We start from the raw sequence: 20,490 nt of genomic DNA, 5'->3' as shown, positions 1-20,490 counted from the left end.
GAAGCGTTCTGAGAAACTACATTGTGTTGTTTGCATTCAACTCACAGAGTGGAACATTCCTTTTCTTAGAGCAGCCATGAAACAATCTTTTTGCATAGTCTGCAATTGGACATTTGGAGAGCTCTGAGGCCTGTGGTGGAAAACGAAATATCTTCACATAAAACCTAGAAAGAAGCATTCTCAGAAACCACTTTGTGATGTGTGCATTCAAGTCACAGGATTGAACATTCCTTTCGTTACAGCGGTTCTGAAACACACTTTTTCTAGAATCTCCATGTGGATATTTGGAACACTTACGGCAATTTGATGGAAACGAGACATCCTCACACAAAAAGGAGACAGAAGCATTCTCACAAACTCCTTTGTGATGTGTGATCTCAACTCACAGATGTGAACCTTCCTTTTGATAGAGCAGTTTCGAAACAATCTTTTTCTAGAATCTGCAAGTGGATATTTGGAGCGATGAGAGGCCTGTGGTTTAAAGGAAATATCTTCACATAACAAGTAGACAAAAGCATTCTCTGAAACGTCTTTGTGGTGTGTGCATTCACCTCACAGAGTTGAGCATTGCTTTTGACAGAGAAGTTTGGAAGCACTCTTTTTATAGTGTCTGCAAGTGGATATTTGGACCCCTTATTGGAATGCGTTGGAAATGGGACACCATCACACGAAAACGAGACAGAAGCATTCTCACAAACTTCTGCATGATGTGAGCATTCAGCTCACAGAGCTGAACCTTTCTTTTGATAGAGCAGTTTTGAAGCACTCTTTTTCCAGATTCTGCAAGTGGACATTTGGAGCGCCTTGAGGCCTGCAGTGGAAAGGAAATATCTTCACATAAAAACTAGACAGAAGCATTCTCTGAAACTTCTTTCTGGTGCGTGAATTAAATTCAGAGAGTTGAACATTCCTTTTGACAGAGAAGTTTTGAAACACTTTTTTTGTAGAATCTACACGTGGAAATTTGGACCACTTCTAGGAATTCGTTGGAAACGGGACACCTTCACACAAAAACAAGACAGAAGCATTCTGACAGACTTCGGTGTGATATGTGCATTCAACTCACAGAGTTTAATCTTTCATTTCATGTGGCAGTTTCGAAACACTCTTTTTGTGGAATCTGCAAGTGGCTATTTGGACCGATTATAGGAATTCATTGGGAACGGGACACCCTCACACAAAAAGTAGTGAGAAGCACTTTCACAAACTTCTGTGTGATGTGTGCATTCAATTCAAAGGGCTGAGCTCTTCTTTTGATAGAGCAGTTTTAAAACACTCTTTTTCTGGAATCTGCAAGTGGACATTTGGAGCGCTTTGAGGACTGTGGGGGCAAGGAAATATCTTCACATAACAAGTAGACAGAAGCATTCTCTGAAACTTCTTTGTGGTGTGTGCATTCAACTCACAGAGTTTGAACATTCCTTTTGACAGAGAAGCTTGGAAACACTCTTTTTATAGAATAGGCAAGTGGATATTTGGACCTCTTTTAGGAATTCGTTGGAAACGGGACACCCTCACACAAAAACTAGACAGAAGCACTCTCACAAACTTCTGTGTGACGTGAGCATTCAGCTCGCAGAGCTGAACCTTTCTTTGATAGGGCAGTTTTGAAACACTCTTTTTCTAGAATCTGCAAGTGGACATTTGGAGCGCTTTTAGGCCTGTGGTGGAAAGGAAATATCTTCACTCACAAACTAGACAGATGCATTCTCTGAAACTGCCTTGTGTTGCGTGCATTCAACTCACAGAGTTGAACATTCCTTTCGAATGAGAAGTTTTGAAACACTCTTTGTGTAGAAACTGCAAGTGAAACCTTGGACTGCTGATGGGAATTCGTTGGAAACGGGACACCTTCACACAAAAACTAGACCAAAGCATTCCCACAAACTTATCTGCGATGTGTGCAATCAGCTCACAAAGTTTAACATTTCTTTTCATGGATTAGTTTTGAAACACTCATTTTGCAGTATATGCAAGTGGTCATTCGGAAAGCTATGAGGCCTATGGTCGAAAAGGTAACACCTTCACCTATAACCTAGAAAGAAGCGTTCTGAGAAACTACTTTGTGTTGTTTGCATTCAACTCACAGAGTGGAACATTCCTTTTCTTAGAGCAGCCATGAAACAATCTTTTTGCATAGTCTGCAATTGGACATTTGGAGAGCTCTGAGGCCTGTGGTGGAAAACGAAATATCTTCACATAAAACCTAGAAAGAAACATTCTCAGAAACCACTTTGTGATGTGTGCATTCAAGTCACAGGATTGAACATTCCTTTCGTTACAGCGGTTCTGAAACACACTTTTTCTAGAATCTCCATGTGGATATTTGGAACACTTACGGCAATTTGATGGAAACGAGACATCCTCACACAAAAAGAAGACAGAAGCATTCTCACAAACTCCTTTGTGATGTGTGATCTCAACTCACAGATGTGAACCTTCCTTTTGATAGAGCAGTTTCGAAACAATCTTTTTCTAGAATCTGCAAGTGGATATTTGGAGCGATGAGAGGCCTGTGGTTTAAAGGAAATATCTTCACATAACAGGTAGACAAAAGCATTCTCTGAAACGTCTTTGTGCTGTGTGCATTCACCTCACAGAGTTGAGCATTGCTTTTGACAGAGAAGTTTGGAAGCACTCTTTTTATAGTGTCTGCAAGTGGATATTTGGACCCCTTATTGGAATGCGTTGGAAATGGGACACCATCACACGAAAACGAGACAGAAGCATTCTCACAAACTTCTGCATGATGTGAGCATTCAGCTCACAGAGCTGAACCTTTCTTTTGATAGAGCAGTTTTGAAGCACTCTTTTTCCAGATTCTGCAAGTGGACATTTGGAGCGCCTTGAGGCCTGCAGTGGAAAGGAAATATCTTCACATAAAAACTAGACAGAAGCATTCTCTGAAACTTCTTTCTGGTGCGTGAATTAAATTCAGAGAGTTGAACATTCCTTTTGACAGAGAAGTTTTGAAACACTTTTTTTGTAGAATCTACACGTGGAAATTTGGACCACTTCTAGGAATTCGTTGGAAACGGGACACCTTCACACAAAAACAAGACAGAAGCATTCTGACAGACTTCGGTGTGATATGTGCATTCAACTCACAGAGTTTAATCTTTCATTTCATGTGGCAGTTTCGAAACACTCTTTTTGTGGAATCTGCAAGTGGCTATTTGGACCGATTATAGGAATTCATTGGGAACGGGACACCCTCACACAAAAAGTAGTGAGAAGCACTTTCACAAACTTCTGTGTGATGTGTGCATTCAATTCAAAGGGCTGAGCTCTTCTTTTGATAGAGCAGTTTTAAAACACTCTTTTTCTGGAATCTGCAAGTGGACATTTGGAGCGCTTTGAGGACTGTGGGGGCAAGGAAATATCTTCACATAACAAGTAGACAGAAGCATTCTCTGAAACTTCTTTGTGGTGTGTGCATTCAACTCACAGAGTTTGAACATTCCTTTTGACAGAGAAGCTTGGAAACACTCTTTTTATAGAATAGGCAAGTGGATATTTGGACCTCTTTTAGGAATTCGTTGGAAACGGGACACCCTCACACAAAAACTAGACAGAAGCACTCTCACAAACTTCTGTGTGACGTGAGCATTCAGCTCGCAGAGCTGAACCTTTCTTTGATAGGGCAGTTTTGAAACACTCTTTTTCTAGAATCTGCAAGTGGACATTTGGAGCGCTTTTAGGCCTGTGGTGGAAAGGAAATATCTTCACTCACAAACTAGACAGATGCATTCTCTGAAACTGCCTTGTGTTGCGTGCATTCAACTCACAGAGTTGAACATTCCTTTCGAATGAGAAGTTTTGAAACACTCTTTGTGTAGAAACTGCAAGTGAAACCTTGGACTGCTGATGGGAATTCGTTGGAAACGGGACACCTTCACACAAAAACTAGACCAAAGCATTCCCACAAACTTATCTGCGATGTGTGCACTCAGCTCACAAAGTTTAACATTTCTTTTCATGGATTAGTTTTGAAACACTCATTTTGCAGTATATGCAAGTGGTCATTCGGAAAGCTATGAGGCCTATGGTCGAAAAGGTAACACCTTCACCTATAACCTAGAAAGAAGCGTTCTGAGAAACTACTTTGTGTTGTTTGCATTCAACTCACAGAGTGGAACATTCCTTTTCTTAGAGCAGCCATGAAACAATCTTTTTGCATAGTCTGCAATTGGACATTTGGAGAGCTCTGAGGCCTGTGGTGGAAAACGAAATATCTTCACATAAAACCTAGAAAGAAGCATTCTCAGAAACCACTTTGTGATGTGTGCATTCAAGTCACAGGATTGAACATTCCTTTCGTTACAGCGGTTCTGAAACACACTTTTTCTAGAATCTCCATGTGGATATTTGGAACACTTACGGCAATTTGATGGAAACGAGACATCCTCACACAAAAAGAAGACAGAAGCATTCTCACAAACTCCTTTGTGATGTGTGATCTCAACTCACAGATGTGAACCTTCCTTTTGATAGAGCAGTTTCGAAACAATCTTTTTCTAGAATCTGCAAGTGGATATTTGGAGCGATGAGAGGCCTGTGGTTTAAAGGAAATATCTTCACATAACAGGTAGACAAAAGCATTCTCTGAAACGTCTTTGTGCTGTGTGCATTCACCTCACAGAGTTGAGCATTGCTTTTGACAGAGAAGTTTGGAAGCACTCTTTTTATAGTGTCTGCAAGTGGATATTTGGACCCCTTATTGGAATGCGTTGGAAATGGGACACCATCACACGAAAACGAGACAGAAGCATTCTCACAAACTTCTGCATGATGTGAGCATTCAGCTCACAGAGCTGAACCTTTCTTTTGATAGAGCAGTTTTGAAGCACTCTTTTTCCAGATTCTGCAAGTGGACATTTGGAGCGCCTTGAGGCCTGTGGTGGAAAGGAAATATCTTCACATAAAAACTAGACAGAAGCATTCTCTGAAACTTCTTTCTGGTGCGTGAATTAAATTCAGATAGTTGAACATTCCTTTTGACAGAGAAGTTTTGAAACACTTTTTTTGTAGAATCTGCACGTGGAAATTTGGACCACTTCTAGGAATTCGTTGGAAACGGGACACCTTCACACAAAAACAAGACAGAAGCATTCTGACAGACTTCGGTGTGATATGTGCATTCAACTCACAGAGTTTAATCTTTCATTTCATGTGGCAGTTTCGAAACACTCTTTTTGTGGAATCTGCAAGTGGCTATTTGGACCGATTATAGGAATTCATTGGGAACAGGACACCCTCACACAAAAAGTAGTGAGAAGCACTTTCACAAACTTCTGTGTGATGTGTGCATTCAATTCAAAGGGCTGAGCTCTTCTTTTGATAGAGCAGTTTTAAAACACTCTTTTTCTGGAATCTGCAAGTGGACATTTGGAGCGCTTTGAGGACTGTGGGGGCAAGGAAATATCTTCACATAACAAGTAGACAGAAGCATTCTCTGAATCTTCTTTGTGGTGTGTGCATTCAACTCACAGAGTTTGAACATTCCTTTTGACAGAGAAGCTTGGAAACACTCTTTTTATAGAATAGGCAAGTGGATATTTGGACCTCTTTTAGGAATTCGTTGGAAACGGGACACCATCACACAAAAACTAGACAGAAGCATTCTCACAAACTTCTGTGTGACGTGAGCATTCAGCTCGCAGAGCTGAACCTTTCTTTGATAGGGCAGTTTTGAAACACTCTTTTTCTAGAATCTGCAAGCGGACATTTGGAGCGCTTTTAGGCCTGTGGTGGAAAGGAAATATCTTCACTCACAAACTAGACAGATGCATTCTCTGAAACTGCCTTGTGGTGCGTGCATTCAACTCACAGAGTTGAACATTCCTTTCGAATGAGAAGTTTTGAAACACTCTTTTTGTAGAAACTGCAAGTGAAACCTTGGACTGCTGATGGGAATTCGTTGGAAACGGGACACCTTCACACAAAAAGTAGACCAAAGCATTCCCACAAACTTATCTGCGATGTGTGCACTCAGCTCACAAAGTTTAACATTTCTTTTCATGGATTAGTTTTGAAACACTCATTTTGCAGTATATGCAAGTGGTCATTCGGAAAGCTATGAGGCCTATGGTCGAAAAGGTAACACCTTCACCTATAACCTAGAAAGAAGCGTTCTGAGAAACTACTTTGTGTTGTTTGCATTCAACTCACAGAGTGGAACATTCCTTTTCTTAGAGCAGCCATGAAACAATCTTTTTGCATAGTCTGCAATTGGACATTTGGAGAGCTCTGAGGCCTGTGGTGGAAAACGAAATATCTTCACATAAAACCTAGAAAGAAGCATTCTCAGAAACCACTTTGTGATGTGTGCATTCAAGTCACAGGATTGAACATTCCTTTCGTTACAGCGGTTCTGAAACACACTTTTTCTAGAATCTCCATGTGGATATTTGGAACACTTACGGCAATTTGATGGAAACGAGACATCCTCACACAAAAAGAAGACAGAAGCATTCTCACAAACTCCTTTGTGATGTGTGATCTCAACTCACAGATGTGAACCTTCCTTTTGATAGAGCAGTTTCGAAACAATCTTTTTCTAGAATCTGCAAGTGGATATTTGGAGAGATGGGAGGCCTGTGGTTTAAAGGAAATATCTTCACATAACAAGTAGACAAAAGCATTCTCTGAAACGTCTTTGTGCTGTGTGCATTCACCTCACAGAGTTGAGCATTGCTTTTGACAGAGAAGTTTGGAAGCACTCTTTTTATAGTGTCTGCAAGTGGATATTTGGACCCCTTATTGGAATGCGTTGGAAATGGGACACCATCACACGAAAACGAGACAGAAGCATTCTCACAAACTTCTGCATGATGTGAGCATTCAGCTCACAGAGCTGAACCTTTCTTTTGATAGAGCAGTTTTGAAGCACTCTTTTTCCAGATTCTGCAAGTGGACATTTGGAGCGCCTTGAGGCCTGCGGTGGAAAGGAAATATCTTCACATAAAAACTAGACAGAAGCATTCTCTGAAACTTCTTTCTGGTGCGTGAATTAAATTCAGAGAGTTGAACATTCCTTTTGACAGAGAAGTTTTGAAACACTTTTTTTGTAGAATCTGCACGTGGAAATTTGGACCACTTCTAGGAATTCGTTGGAAACGGGACAGCTTCACACAAAAACAAGACAGAAGCATTCTGACAGACTTCGGTGTGATATGTGCATTCAACTCACAGAGTTTAATCTTTCATTTCATGTGGCAGTTTCGAAACACTCTTTTTGTGGAATCTGCAAGTGGCTATTTGGACCGATTATAGGAATTCATTGGGAACGGGACACCCTCACACAAAAAGTAGTGAGAAGCACTTTCACAAACTTCTGTGTGATGTGTGCATTCAATTCAAAGGGCTGAGCTCTTCTTTTGATAGAGCAGTTTTAAAACACTCTTTTTCTGGAATCTGCAAGTGGACATTTGGAGCGCTTTGAGGACTGTGGGGGCAAGGAAATATCTTCACATAACAAGTAGACAGAAGCATTCTCTGAAACTTCTTTGTGGTGTGTGCATTCAACTCACAGAGGTTGAACATTCCTTTTGACAGAGAAGCTTGGAAACACTCTTTTTATAGAATAGGCAAGTGGATATTTGGACCTCTTTTAGGAATTCGTTGGAAACGGGACACCATCACACAAAAACTAGACAGAAGCATTCTCACAAACTTCTGTGTGACGTGAGCATTCAGCTCGCAGAGCTGAACCTTTCTTTGATAGGGCAGTTTTGAAACACTCTTTTTCTAGAATCTGCAAGTGGACATTTGGAGCGCTTTTAGGCCTGTGGTGGAAAGGAAATATCTTCACTCACAAACTAGACAGATGCATTCTCTGAAACTGCCTTGTGGTGCGTGCATTCAACTCACAGAGTTGAACATTCCTTTCGAATGAGAAGTTTTGAAACACTCTTTGTGTAGAAACTGCAAGTGAAACCTTGGACTGCTGATGGGAATTCGTTGGAAACGGGACACCTTCACACAAAAACTAGACCAAAGCATTCCCACAAACTTATCTGCGATGTGTGCACTCAGCTCACAAAGTTTAACATTTCTTTTCATGGATTAGTTTTGAAACACTCATTTTGCAGTATATGCAAGTGGTCATTCGGAAAGCTATGAGGCCTATGGTCGAAAAGGTAACACCTTCACCTATAACCTAGAAAGAAGCGTTCTGAGAAACTACTTTGTGTTGTTTGCATTCAACTCACAGAGTGGAACATTCCTTTTCTTAGAGCAGCCATGAAACAATCTTTTTGCATAGTCTGCAATTGGACATTTGGAGAGCTCTGTGGCCTGTGGTGGAAAACGAAATATCTTCACATAAAACCTAGAAAGAAGCATTCTCAGAAACCACTTTGTGATGTGTGCATTCAAGTCACAGGATTGAACATTCCTTTCGTTACAGCGGTTCTGAAACACACTTTTTCTAGAATCTCCATGTGGATATTTGGAACACTTACGGCAATTTGATGGAAACGAGACATCCTCACACAAAAAGGAGACAGAAGCATTCTCACAAACTCCTTTGTGATGTGTGATCTCAACTCACAGATGTGAACCTTCCTTTTGATAGAGCAGTTTCGAAACAATCTTTTTCTAGAATCTGCAAGTGGATATTTGGAGCGATGAGAGGCCTGTGGTTTAAAGGAAATATCTTCACATAACAAGTAGACAAAAGCATTCTCTGAAACGTCTTTGTGGTGTGTGCATTCACCTCACAGAGTTGAGCATTGCTTTTGACAGAGAAGTTTGGAAGCACTCTTTTTATAGTGTCTGCAAGTGGATATTTGGACCCCTTATTGGAATGCGTTGGAAATGGGACACCATCACACGAAAACGAGACAGAAGCATTCTCACAAACTTCTGCATGATGTGAGCATTCAGCTCACAGAGCTGAACCTTTCTTTTGATAGAGCAGTTTTGAAGCACTCTTTTTCCAGATTCTGCAAGTGGACATTTGGAGCGCCTTGAGGCCTGCAGTGGAAAGGAAATATCTTCACATAAAAACTAGACAGAAGCATTCTCTGAAACTTCTTTCTGGTGCGTGAATTAAATTCAGAGAGTTGAACATTCCTTTTGACAGAGAAGTTTTGAAACACTTTTTTTGTAGAATCTACACGTGGAAATTTGGACCACTTCTAGGAATTCGTTGGAAACGGGACACCTTCACACAAAAACAAGACAGAAGCATTCTGACAGACTTCGGTGTGATATGTGCATTCAACTCACAGAGTTTAATCTTTCATTTCATGTGGCAGTTTCGAAACACTCTTTTTGTGGAATCTGCAAGTGGCTATTTGGACCGATTATAGGAATTCATTGGGAACGGGACACCCTCACACAAAAAGTAGTGAGAAGCACTTTCACAAACTTCTGTGTGATGTGTGCATTCAATTCAAAGGGCTGAGCTCTTCTTTTGATAGAGCAGTTTTAAAACACTCTTTTTCTGGAATCTGCAAGTGGACATTTGGAGCGCTTTGAGGACTGTGGGGGCAAGGAAATATCTTCACATAACAAGTAGACAGAAGCATTCTCTGAAACTTCTTTGTGGTGTGTGCATTCAACTCACAGAGTTTGAACATTCCTTTTGACAGAGAAGCTTGGAAACACTCTTTTTATAGAATAGGCAAGTGGATATTTGGACCTCTTTTAGGAATTCGTTGGAAACGGGACACCCTCACACAAAAACTAGACAGAAGCATTCTCACAAACTTCTGTGTGACGTGAGCATTCAGCTCGCAGAGCTGAACCTTTCTTTGATAGGGCAGTTTTGAAACACTCTTTTTCTAGAATCTGCAAGTGGACATTTGGAGCGCTTTTAGGCCTGTGGTGGAAAGGAAATATCTTCACTCACAAACTAGACAGATGCATTCTCTGAAACTGCCTTGTGTTGCGTGCATTCAACTCACAGAGTTGAACATTCCTTTCGAATGAGAAGTTTTGAAACACTCTTTGTGTAGAAACTGCAAGTGAAACCTTGGACTGCTGATGGGAATTCGTTGGAAACGGGACACCTTCACACAAAAACTAGACCAAAGCATTCCCACAAACTTATCTGCGATGTGTGCACTCAGCTCACAAAGTTTAACATTTCTTTTCATGGATTAGTTTTGAAACACTCATTTTGCAGTATATGCAAGTGGTCATTCGGAAAGCTATGAGGCCTATGGTCGAAAAGGTAACACCTTCACCTATAACCTAGAAAGAAGCGTTCTGAGAAACTACTTTGTGTTGTTTGCATTCAACTCACAGAGTGGAACATTCCTTTTCTTAGAGCAGCCATGAAACAATCTTTTTGCATAGTCTGCAATTGGACATTTGGAGAGCTCTGAGGCCTGTGGTGGAAAACGAAATATCTTCACATAAAACCTAGAAAGAAGCATTCTCAGAAACCACTTTGTGATGTGTGCATTCAAGTCACAGGATTGAACATTCCTTTCGTTACAGCGGTTCTGAAACACACTTTTTCTAGAATCTCCATGTGGATATTTGGAACACTTACGGCAATTTGATGGAAACGAGACATCCTCACACAAAAAGAAGACAGAAGCATTCTCACAAACTCCTTTGTGATGTGTGATCTCAACTCACAGATGTGAACCTTCCTTTTGATAGAGCAGTTTCGAAACAATCTTTTTCTAGAATCTGCAAGTGGATATTTGGAGCGATGAGAGGCCTGTGGTTTAAAGGAAATATCTTCACATAACAGGTAGACAAAAGCATTCTCTGAAACGTCTTTGTGCTGTGTGCATTCACCTCACAGAGTTGAGCATTGCTTTTGACAGAGAAGTTTGGAAGCACTCTTTTTATAGTGTCTGCAAGTGGATATTTGGACCCCTTATTGGAATGCGTTGGAAATGGGACACCATCACACGAAAACGAGACAGAAGCATTCTCACAAACTTCTGCATGATGTGAGCATTCAGCTCACAGAGCTGAACCTTTCTTTTGATAGAGCAGTTTTGAAGCACTCTTTTTCCAGATTCTGCAAGTGGACATTTGGAGCGCCTTGAGGCCTGTGGTGGAAAGGAAATATCTTCACATAAAAACTAGACAGAAGCATTCTCTGAAACTTCTTTCTGGTGCGTGAATTAAATTCAGATAGTTGAACATTCCTTTTGACAGAGAAGTTTTGAAACACTTTTTTTGTAGAATCTGCACGTGGAAATTTGGACCACTTCTAGGAATTCGTTGGAAACGGGACACCTTCACACAAAAACAAGACAGAAGCATTCTGACAGACTTCGGTGTGATATGTGCATTCAACTCACAGAGTTTAATCTTTCATTTCATGTGGCAGTTTCGAAACACTCTTTTTGTGGAATCTGCAAGTGGCTATTTGGACCGATTATAGGAATTCATTGGGAACAGGACACCCTCACACAAAAAGTAGTGAGAAGCACTTTCACAAACTTCTGTGTGATGTGTGCATTCAATTCAAAGGGCTGAGCTCTTCTTTTGATAGAGCAGTTTTAAAACACTCTTTTTCTGGAATCTGCAAGTGGACATTTGGAGCGCTTTGAGGACTGTGGGGGCAAGGAAATATCTTCACATAACAAGTAGACAGAAGCATTCTCTGAATCTTCTTTGTGGTGTGTGCATTCAACTCACAGAGTTTGAACATTCCTTTTGACAGAGAAGCTTGGAAACACTCTTTTTATAGAATAGGCAAGTGGATATTTGGACCTCTTTTAGGAATTCGTTGGAAACGGGACACCATCACACAAAAACTAGACAGAAGCATTCTCACAAACTTCTGTGTGACGTGAGCATTCAGCTCGCAGAGCTGAACCTTTCTTTGATAGGGCAGTTTTGAAACACTCTTTTTCTAGAATCTGCAAGCGGACATTTGGAGCGCTTTTAGGCCTGTGGTGGAAAGGAAATATCTTCACTCACAAACTAGACAGATGCATTCTCTGAAACTGCCTTGTGGTGCGTGCATTCAACTCACAGAGTTGAACATTCCTTTCGAATGAGAAGTTTTGAAACACTCTTTTTGTAGAAACTGCAAGTGAAACCTTGGACTGCTGATGGGAATTCGTTGGAAACGGGACACCTTCACACAAAAAGTAGACCAAAGCATTCCCACAAACTTATCTGCGATGTGTGCACTCAGCTCACAAAGTTTAACATTTCTTTTCATGGATTAGTTTTGAAACACTCATTTTGCAGTATATGCAAGTGGTCATTCGGAAAGCTATGAGGCCTATGGTCGAAAAGGTAACACCTTCACCTATAACCTAGAAAGAAGCGTTCTGAGAAACTACATTGTGTTGTTTGCATTCAACTCACAGAGTGGAACATTGCTTTTCTTAGAGCAGCCATGAAACAATCTTTTTGCATAGTCTGCAATTGGACATTTGGAGAGCTCTGAGGCCTGTGGTGGAAAACGAAATATCTTCACATAAAACCTAGAAAGAAGCATTCTCAGAAACCACTTTGTGATGTGTGCATTCAAGTCACAGGATTGAACATTCCTTTCGTTACAGCGGTTCTGAAACACACTTTTTCTAGAATCTCCATGTGGATATTTGGAACACTTACGGCAATTTGATGGAAACGAGACATCCTCACACAAAAAGGAGACAGAAGCATTCTCACAAACTCCTTTGTGATGTGTGATCTCAACTCACAGATGTGAACCTTCCTTTTGATAGAGCAGTTTCGAAACAATCTTTTTCTAGAATCTGCAAGTGGATATTTGGAGCGATGAGAGGCCTGTGGTTTAAAGGAAATATCTTCACATAACAAGTAGACAAAAGCATTCTCTGAAACGTCTTTGTGGTGTGTGCATTCACCTCACAGAGTTGAGCATTGCTTTTGACAGAGAAGTTTGGAAGCACTCTTTTTATAGTGTCTGCAAGTGGATATTTGGACCCCTTATTGGAATGCGTTGGAAATGGGACACCATCACACGAAAACGAGACAGAAGCATTCTCACAAACTTCTGCATGATGTGAGCATTCAGCTCACAGAGCTGAACCTTTCTTTTGATAGAGCAGTTTTGAAGCACTCTTTTTCCAGATTCTGCAAGTGGACATTTGGAGCGCCTTGAGGCCTGCGGTGGAAAGGAAATATCTTCACATAAAAACTAGACAGAAGCATTCTCTGAAACTTCTTTCTGGTGCGTGAATTAAATTCAGAGAGTTGAACATTCCTTTTGACAGAGAAGTTTTGAAACACTTTTTTTGTAGAATCTGCACGTGGAAATTTGGACCACTTCTAGGAATTCGTTGGAAACGGGACACCTTCACACAAAAACAAGACAGAAGCATTCTGACAGACTTCGGTGTGATATGTGCATTCAACTCACAGAGTTTAATCTTTCATTTCATGTGGCAGTTTCGAAACACTCTTTTTGTGGAATCTGCAAGTGGCTATTTGGACCGATTATAGGAATTCATTGGGAACGGGACACCCTCACACAAAAAGTAGTGAGAAGCACTTTCACAAACTTCTGTGTGATGTGTGCATTCAATTCAAAGGGCTGAGCTCTTCTTTCGATAGAGCAGTTTTAAAACACTCTTTTTCTGGAATCTGCAAGTGGACATTTGGAGCGCTTTGAGGACTGTGGGGGCAAGGAAATATCTTCACATAACAAGTAGACAGAAGCATTCTCTGAAACTTCTTTGTGGTGTGTGCATTCAACTCACAGAGTTTGAACATTCCTTTTGACAGAGAAGCTTGGAAACACTCTTTTTATAGAATAGGCAAGTGGATATTTGGACCTCTTTTAGGAATTCGTTGGAAACGGGACACCCTCACACAAAAACTAGACAGAAGCATTCTCACAAACTTCTGTGTGACGTGAGCATTCAGCTCGCAGAGCTGAACCTTTCTTTGATAGGGCAGTTTTGAAACACTCTTTTTCTAGAATCTGCAAGTGGACATTTGGAGCGCTTTTAGGCCTGTGCTGGAAAGGAAATATCTTCACTCACAAACTAGACAGATGCATTCTCTGAAACTGCCTTGTGGTGCGTGCATTCAACTCACAGAGTTGAACATTCCTTTCGAATGAGAAGTTTTGAAACACTCTTTTTGTAGAAACTGCAAGTGAAACCTTGGACTGCTGATGGGAATTCGTTGGAAACGGGACACCTTCACACAAAAACTAGACCAAAGCATTCCCACAAACTTATCTGCGATGTGTGCACTCAGCTCACAAAGTTTAACATTGCTTTTCATGGATTAGTTTTGAAACACTCATTTTGCAGTATATGCAAATGGTCATTCGGAAAGCTATGAGGCCTATGGTCGAAAAGGTAACACCTTCACCTATAACCTAGAAAGAAGCGTTCTGAGAAACTACATTGTGTTGTTTGCATTCAACTCACAGAGTGGAACATTCCTTTTCTTAGAGCAGCCATGAAACAATCTTTTTGCATAGTCTGCAATTGGACATTTGGAGAGCTCTGAGGCCTGTGGTGGAAAACGAAATATCTTCACATAAAACCTAGAAAGAAGCATTCTCAGAAACCACTTTGTGATGTGTGCATTCAAGTCACAGGATTGAACATTCCTTTCGTTACAGCGGTTCTGAAACACACTTTTTCTAGAATCTCCATGTGGATATTTGGAACACTTACGGCAATTTGATGGAAACGAGACATCCTCACACAAAAAGGAGACAGAAGCATTCTCACAAACTCCTTTGTGATGTGTGATCTCAACTCACAGATGTGAACCTTCCTTTTGATAGAGCAGTTTCGAAACAATCTTTTTCTAGAATCTGCAAGTGGATATTTGGAGCGATGAGAGGCCTGTGGTTTAAAGGAAATATCTTCACATAACAAGTAGACAAAAGCATTCTCTGAAACGTCTTTGTGGTGTGTGCATTCACCTCACAGAGTTGAGCATTGCTTTTGACAGAGAAGTTTGGAAGCACTCTTTTTATAGTGTCTGCAAGTGGATATTTGGACCCCTTATTGGAATGCGTTGGAAATGGGACACCATCACACGAAAACGAGACAGAAGCATTCTCACAAACTTCTGCATGATGTGAGCATTCAGCTCACAGAGCTGAACCTTTCTTTTGATAGAGCAGTTTTGAAGCACTCTTTTTCCAGATTCTGCAAGTGGACATTTGGAGCGCCTTGAGGCCTGCGGTGGAAAGGAAATATCTTCACATAAAAACTAGACAGAAGCATTCTCTGAAACTTCTTTCTGGTGCGTGAATTAAATTCAGAGAGTTGAACATTCCTTTTGACAGAGAAGTTTTGAAACACTTTTTTTGTAGAATCTGCACGTGGAAATTTGGACCACTTCTAGGAATTCGTTGGAAACGGGACACCTTCACACAAAAACAAGACAGAAGCATTCTGACAGACTTCGGTGTGATATGTGCATTCAACTCACAGAGTTTAATCTTTCATTTCATGTGGCAGTTTCGAAACACTCTTTTTGTGGAATCTGCAAGTGGCTATTTGGACCGATTATAGGAATTCATTGGGAACGGGACACCCTCACACAAAAAGTAGTGAGAAGCACTTTCACAAACTTCTGTGTGATGTGTGCATTCAATTCAAAGGGCTGAGCTCTTCTTTCGATAGAGCAGTTTTAAAACACTCTTTTTCTGGAATCTGCAAGTGGACATTTGGAGCGCTTTGAGGACTGTGGGGGCAAGGAAATATCTTCACATAACAAGTAGACAGAAGCATTCTCTGAAACTTCTTTGTGGTGTGTGCATTCAACTCACAGAGTTTGAACATTCCTTTTGACAGAGAAGCTTGGAAACACTCTTTTTATAGAATAGGCAAGTGGATATTTGGACCTCTTTTAGGAATTCGTTGGAAACGGGACACCCTCACACAAAAACTAGACAGAAGCATTCTCACAAACTTCTGTGTGACGTGAGCATTCAGCTCGCAGAGCTGAACCTTTCTTTGATAGGGCAGTTTTGAAACACTCTTTTTCTAGAATCTGCAAGTGGACATTTGGAGCGCTTTTAGGCCTGTGGTGGAAAGGAAATATCTTCACTCACAAACTAGACAGATGCATTCTCTGAAACTGCCTTGTGGTGCGTGCATTCAACTCACAGAGTTGAACATTCCTTTCGAATGAGAAGTTTTGAAACACTCTTTTTGTAGAAACTGCAAGTGAAACCTTGGACTGCTGATGGGAATTCGTTGGAAACGGGACACCTTCACACAAAAACTAGACCAAAGCATTCCCACAAACTTATCTGCGATGTGTGCACTCAGCTCACAAAGTTTAACATTGCTTTTCATGGATTAGTTTTGAAACACTCATTTTGCAGTATATGCAAATGGTCATTCGGAAAGCTATGAGGCCTATGGTCGAAAAGGTAACACCTTCACCTATAACCTAGAAAGAAGCGTTCTGAGAAACTACATTGTGTTGTTTGCATTCAACTCACAGAGTGGAACATTCCTTTTCTTAGAGCAGCCATGAAACAATCTTTTTGCATAGTCTGCAATTGGACATTTGGAGAGCTCTGAGGCCTGTGGTGGAAAACGAAATATCTTCACATAAAACCTAGAAAGAAGCATTCTCAGAAACCACTTTGTGATGTGTGCATTCAAGTCACAGGATTGAACATTCCTTTCGTTACAGCGGTTCTGAAACACACTTTTTCTAGAATCTCCATGTGGATATTTGGAACACTTACGGCAATTTGATGGAAACGAGACATCCTCACACAAAAAGGAGACAGAAGCATTCTCACAAACTCCTTTGTGATGTGTGATCTCAACTCACAGATGTGAACCTTCCTTTTGATAGAGCAGTTTCGAAACAATCTTTTTCTAGAATCTGCAAGTGGATATTTGGAGCGATGAGAGGCCTGTGGTTTAAAGGAAATATCTTCACATAACAAGTAGACAAAAGCATTCTCTGAAACGTCTTTGTGGTGTGTGCATTCACCTCACAGAGTTGAGCATTGCTTTTGACAGAGAAGTTTGGAAGCACTCTTTTTATAGTGTCTGCAAGTGGATATTTGGACCCCTTATTGGAATGCGTTGGAAATGGGACACCATCACACGAAAACGAGACAGAAGCATTCTCACAAACTTCTGCATGATGTGAGCATTCAGCTCACAGAGCTGAACCTTTCTTTTGATAGAGCAGTTTTGAAGCACTCTTTTTCCAGATTCTGCAAGTGGACATTTGGAGCGCCTTGAGGCCTGCGGTGGAAAGGAAATATCTTCACATAAAAACTAGACAGAAGCATTCTCTGAAACTTCTTTCTGGTGCGTGAATTAAATTCAGAGAGTTGAACATTCCTTTTGACAGAGAAGTTTTGAAACACTTTTTTTGTAGAATCTGCACGTGGAAATTTGGACCACTTCTAGGAATTCGTTGGAAACGGGACACCTTCACACAAAAACAAGACAGAAGCATTCTGACAGACTTCGGTGTGATATGTGCATTCAACTCACAGAGTTTAATCTTTCATTTCATGTGGCAGTTTCGAAACACTCTTTTTGTGGAATCTGCAAGTGGCTATTTGGACCGATTATAGGAATTCATTGGGAACGGGACACCCTCACACAAAAAGTAGTGAGAAGCACTTTCACAAACTTCTGTGTGATGTGTGCATTCAATTCAAAGGGCTGAGCTCTTCTTTCGATAGAGCAGTTTTAAAACACTCTTTTTCTGGAATCTGCAAGTGGACATTTGGAGCGCTTTGAGGACTGTGGGGGCAAGGAAATATCTTCACATAACAAGTAGACAGAAGCATTCTCTGAAACTTCTTTGTGGTGTGTGCATTCAACTCACAGAGTTTGAACATTCCTTTTGACAGAGAAGCTTGGAAACACTCTTTTTATAGAATAGGCAAGTGGATATTTGGACCTCTTTTAGGAATTCGTTGGAAACGGGACACCCTCACACAAAAACTAGACAGAAGCATTCTCACAAACTTCTGTGTGACGTGAGCATTCAGCTCGCAGAGCTGAACCTTTCTTTGATAGGGCAGTTTTGAAACACTCTTTTTCTAGAATCTGCAAGTGGACATTTGGAGCGCTTTTAGGCCTGTGGTGGAAAGGAAATATCTTCACTCACAAACTAGACAGATGCATTCTCTGAAACTGCCTTGTGGTGCGTGCATTCAACTCACAGAGTTGAACATTCCTTTCGAATGAGAAGTTTTGAAACACTCTTTTTGTAGAAACTGCAAGTGAAACCTTGGACTGCTGATGGGAATTCGTTGGAAACGGGACACCTTCACACAAAAACTAGACCAAAGCATTCCCACAAACTTATCTGCGATGTGTGCACTCAGCTCACAAAGTTTAACATTGCTTTTCATGGATTAGTTTTGAAACACTCATTTTGCAGTATATGCAAATGGTCATTCGGAAAGCTATGAGGCCTATGGTCGAAAAGGTAACACCTTCACCTATAACCTAGAAAGAAGCGTTCTGAGAAACTACATTGTGTTGTTTGCATTCAACTCACAGAGTGGAACATTCCTTTTCTTAGAGCAGCCATGAAACAATCTTTTTGCATAGTCTGCAATTGGACATTTGGAGAGCTCTGAGGCCTGTGGTGGAAAACGAAATATCTTCACATAAAACCTAGAAAGAAGCATTCTCAGAAACCACTTTGTGATGTGTGCATTCAAGTCACAGGATTGAACATTCCTTTCGTTACAGCGGTTCTGAAACACACTTTTTCTAGAATCTCCATGTGGATATTTGGAACACTTACGGCAATTTGATGGAAACGAGACATCCTCACACAAAAAGGAGACAGAAGCATTCTCACAAACTCCTTTGTGATGTGTGATCTCAACTCACAGATGTGAACCTTCCTTTTGATAGAGCAGTTTCGAAACAATCTTTTTCTAGAATCTGCAAGTGGATATTTGGAGCGATGAGAGGCCTGTGGTTTAAAGGAAATATCTTCACATAACAAGTAGACAAAAGCATTCTCTGAAACGTCTTTGTGGTGTGTGCATTCACCTCACAGAGTTGAGCATTGCTTTTGACAGAGAAGTTTGGAAGCACTCTTTTTATAGTGTCTGCAAGTGGATATTTGGACCCCTTATTGGAATGCGTTGGAAATGGGACACCATCACACGAAAACGAGACAGAAGCATTCTCACAAACTTCTGCATGATGTGAGCATTCAGCTCACAGAGCTGAACCTTTCTTTTGATAGAGCAGTTTTGAAGCCCTCTTTTTCCAGATTCTGCAAGTGGACATTTGGAGCGCCTTGAGGCCTGCGGTGGAAAGGAAATATCTTCACATAAAAACTAGACAGAAGCATTCTCTGAAACTTCTTTCTGGTGCGTGAATTAAATTCAGAGAGTTGAACATTCCTTTTGACAGAGAAGTTTTGAAACACTTTTTTTGTAGAATCTGCACGTGGAATTTTGGACCACTTCTAGGAATTCATTGGAAAAGGGACACCTTCACACAAAAACAAGACAGAAGCATTCTGACAGACTTCGGTGTGATATGTGCATTCAACTCACAGAGTTTAATCTTTCATTTCATGTGGCAGTTTCGAAACACTCTTTTTGTGGAATCTGCAAGTGGCTATTTGGACCGATTATAGGAATTCATTGGGAACGGGACACCCTCACACAAAAAGTAGTGAGAAGCACTTTCACAAACTTCTGTGTGATGTGTGCATTCAATTCAAAGGGCTGAGCTCTTCTTTCGATAGAGCAGTTTTAAAACACTCTTTTTCTGGAATCTGCAAGTGGACATTTGGAGCGCTTTGAGGACTGTCGGGGAAGGAAATATCTTCACATAACAAGTAGACAGAAGCATTCTCTGAAACTTCTTTGTGGTGTGTGCATTCAACTCACAGAGTTTGAACATTCCTTTTGACAGAGAAGCTTGGAAACACTCTTTTTATAGAATAGGCAAGTGGATATTTGGACCTCTTTTAGGAATTCGTTGGAAACGGAACACCCACACACAAAAACTAGACAGAAGCATTCTCACAAACTTCTGTGTGACGTGAGCATTCAGCTCGCAGAGCTGAACCTTTCTTTGATAGGGCAGTTTTGAAACACTCTTTTTCTAGAATCTGCAAGTGGACATTTGGAGCGCTTTTAGGCCTGTGGTGGAAAGGAAATATCTTCACTCACAAACTAGACAGATGCATTCTCTGAAACTGCCTTGTGGTGCGTGCATTCAACTCACAGAGTTGAACATTCCTTTCGAATGAGAAGTTTTGAAACACTCTTTTTGTAGAAACTGCAAGTGAAACCTTGGACTGCTGATGGGAATTCGTTGGAAACGGGACACCTTCACACAAAAACTAGACCAAAGCATTCCCACAAACTTATCTGCGATGTGTGCACTCAGCTCACAAAGTTTAACATTTCTTTTCATGGATTAGTTTTGAAACACTCATTTTGCAGTATATGCAAGTGGTCATTCGGAAAGCTATGAGGCCTATGGTCGAAAAGGTAACACCTTCACCTATAACCTAGAAAGAAGCGTTCTGAGAAACTACTTTGTGTTGTTTGCATTCAACTCACAGAGTGGAACATTCCTTTTCTTAGAG

Source organism: Pongo pygmaeus, chromosome 18, assembly GCF_028885625.2.
Source record: "Pongo pygmaeus isolate AG05252 chromosome 18, NHGRI_mPonPyg2-v2.0_pri, whole genome shotgun sequence".
Classification (NCBI taxonomy): domain Eukaryota; kingdom Metazoa; phylum Chordata; class Mammalia; order Primates; family Hominidae; genus Pongo; species Pongo pygmaeus.
Note: the sequence above shows the minus strand (reverse complement) of the source record.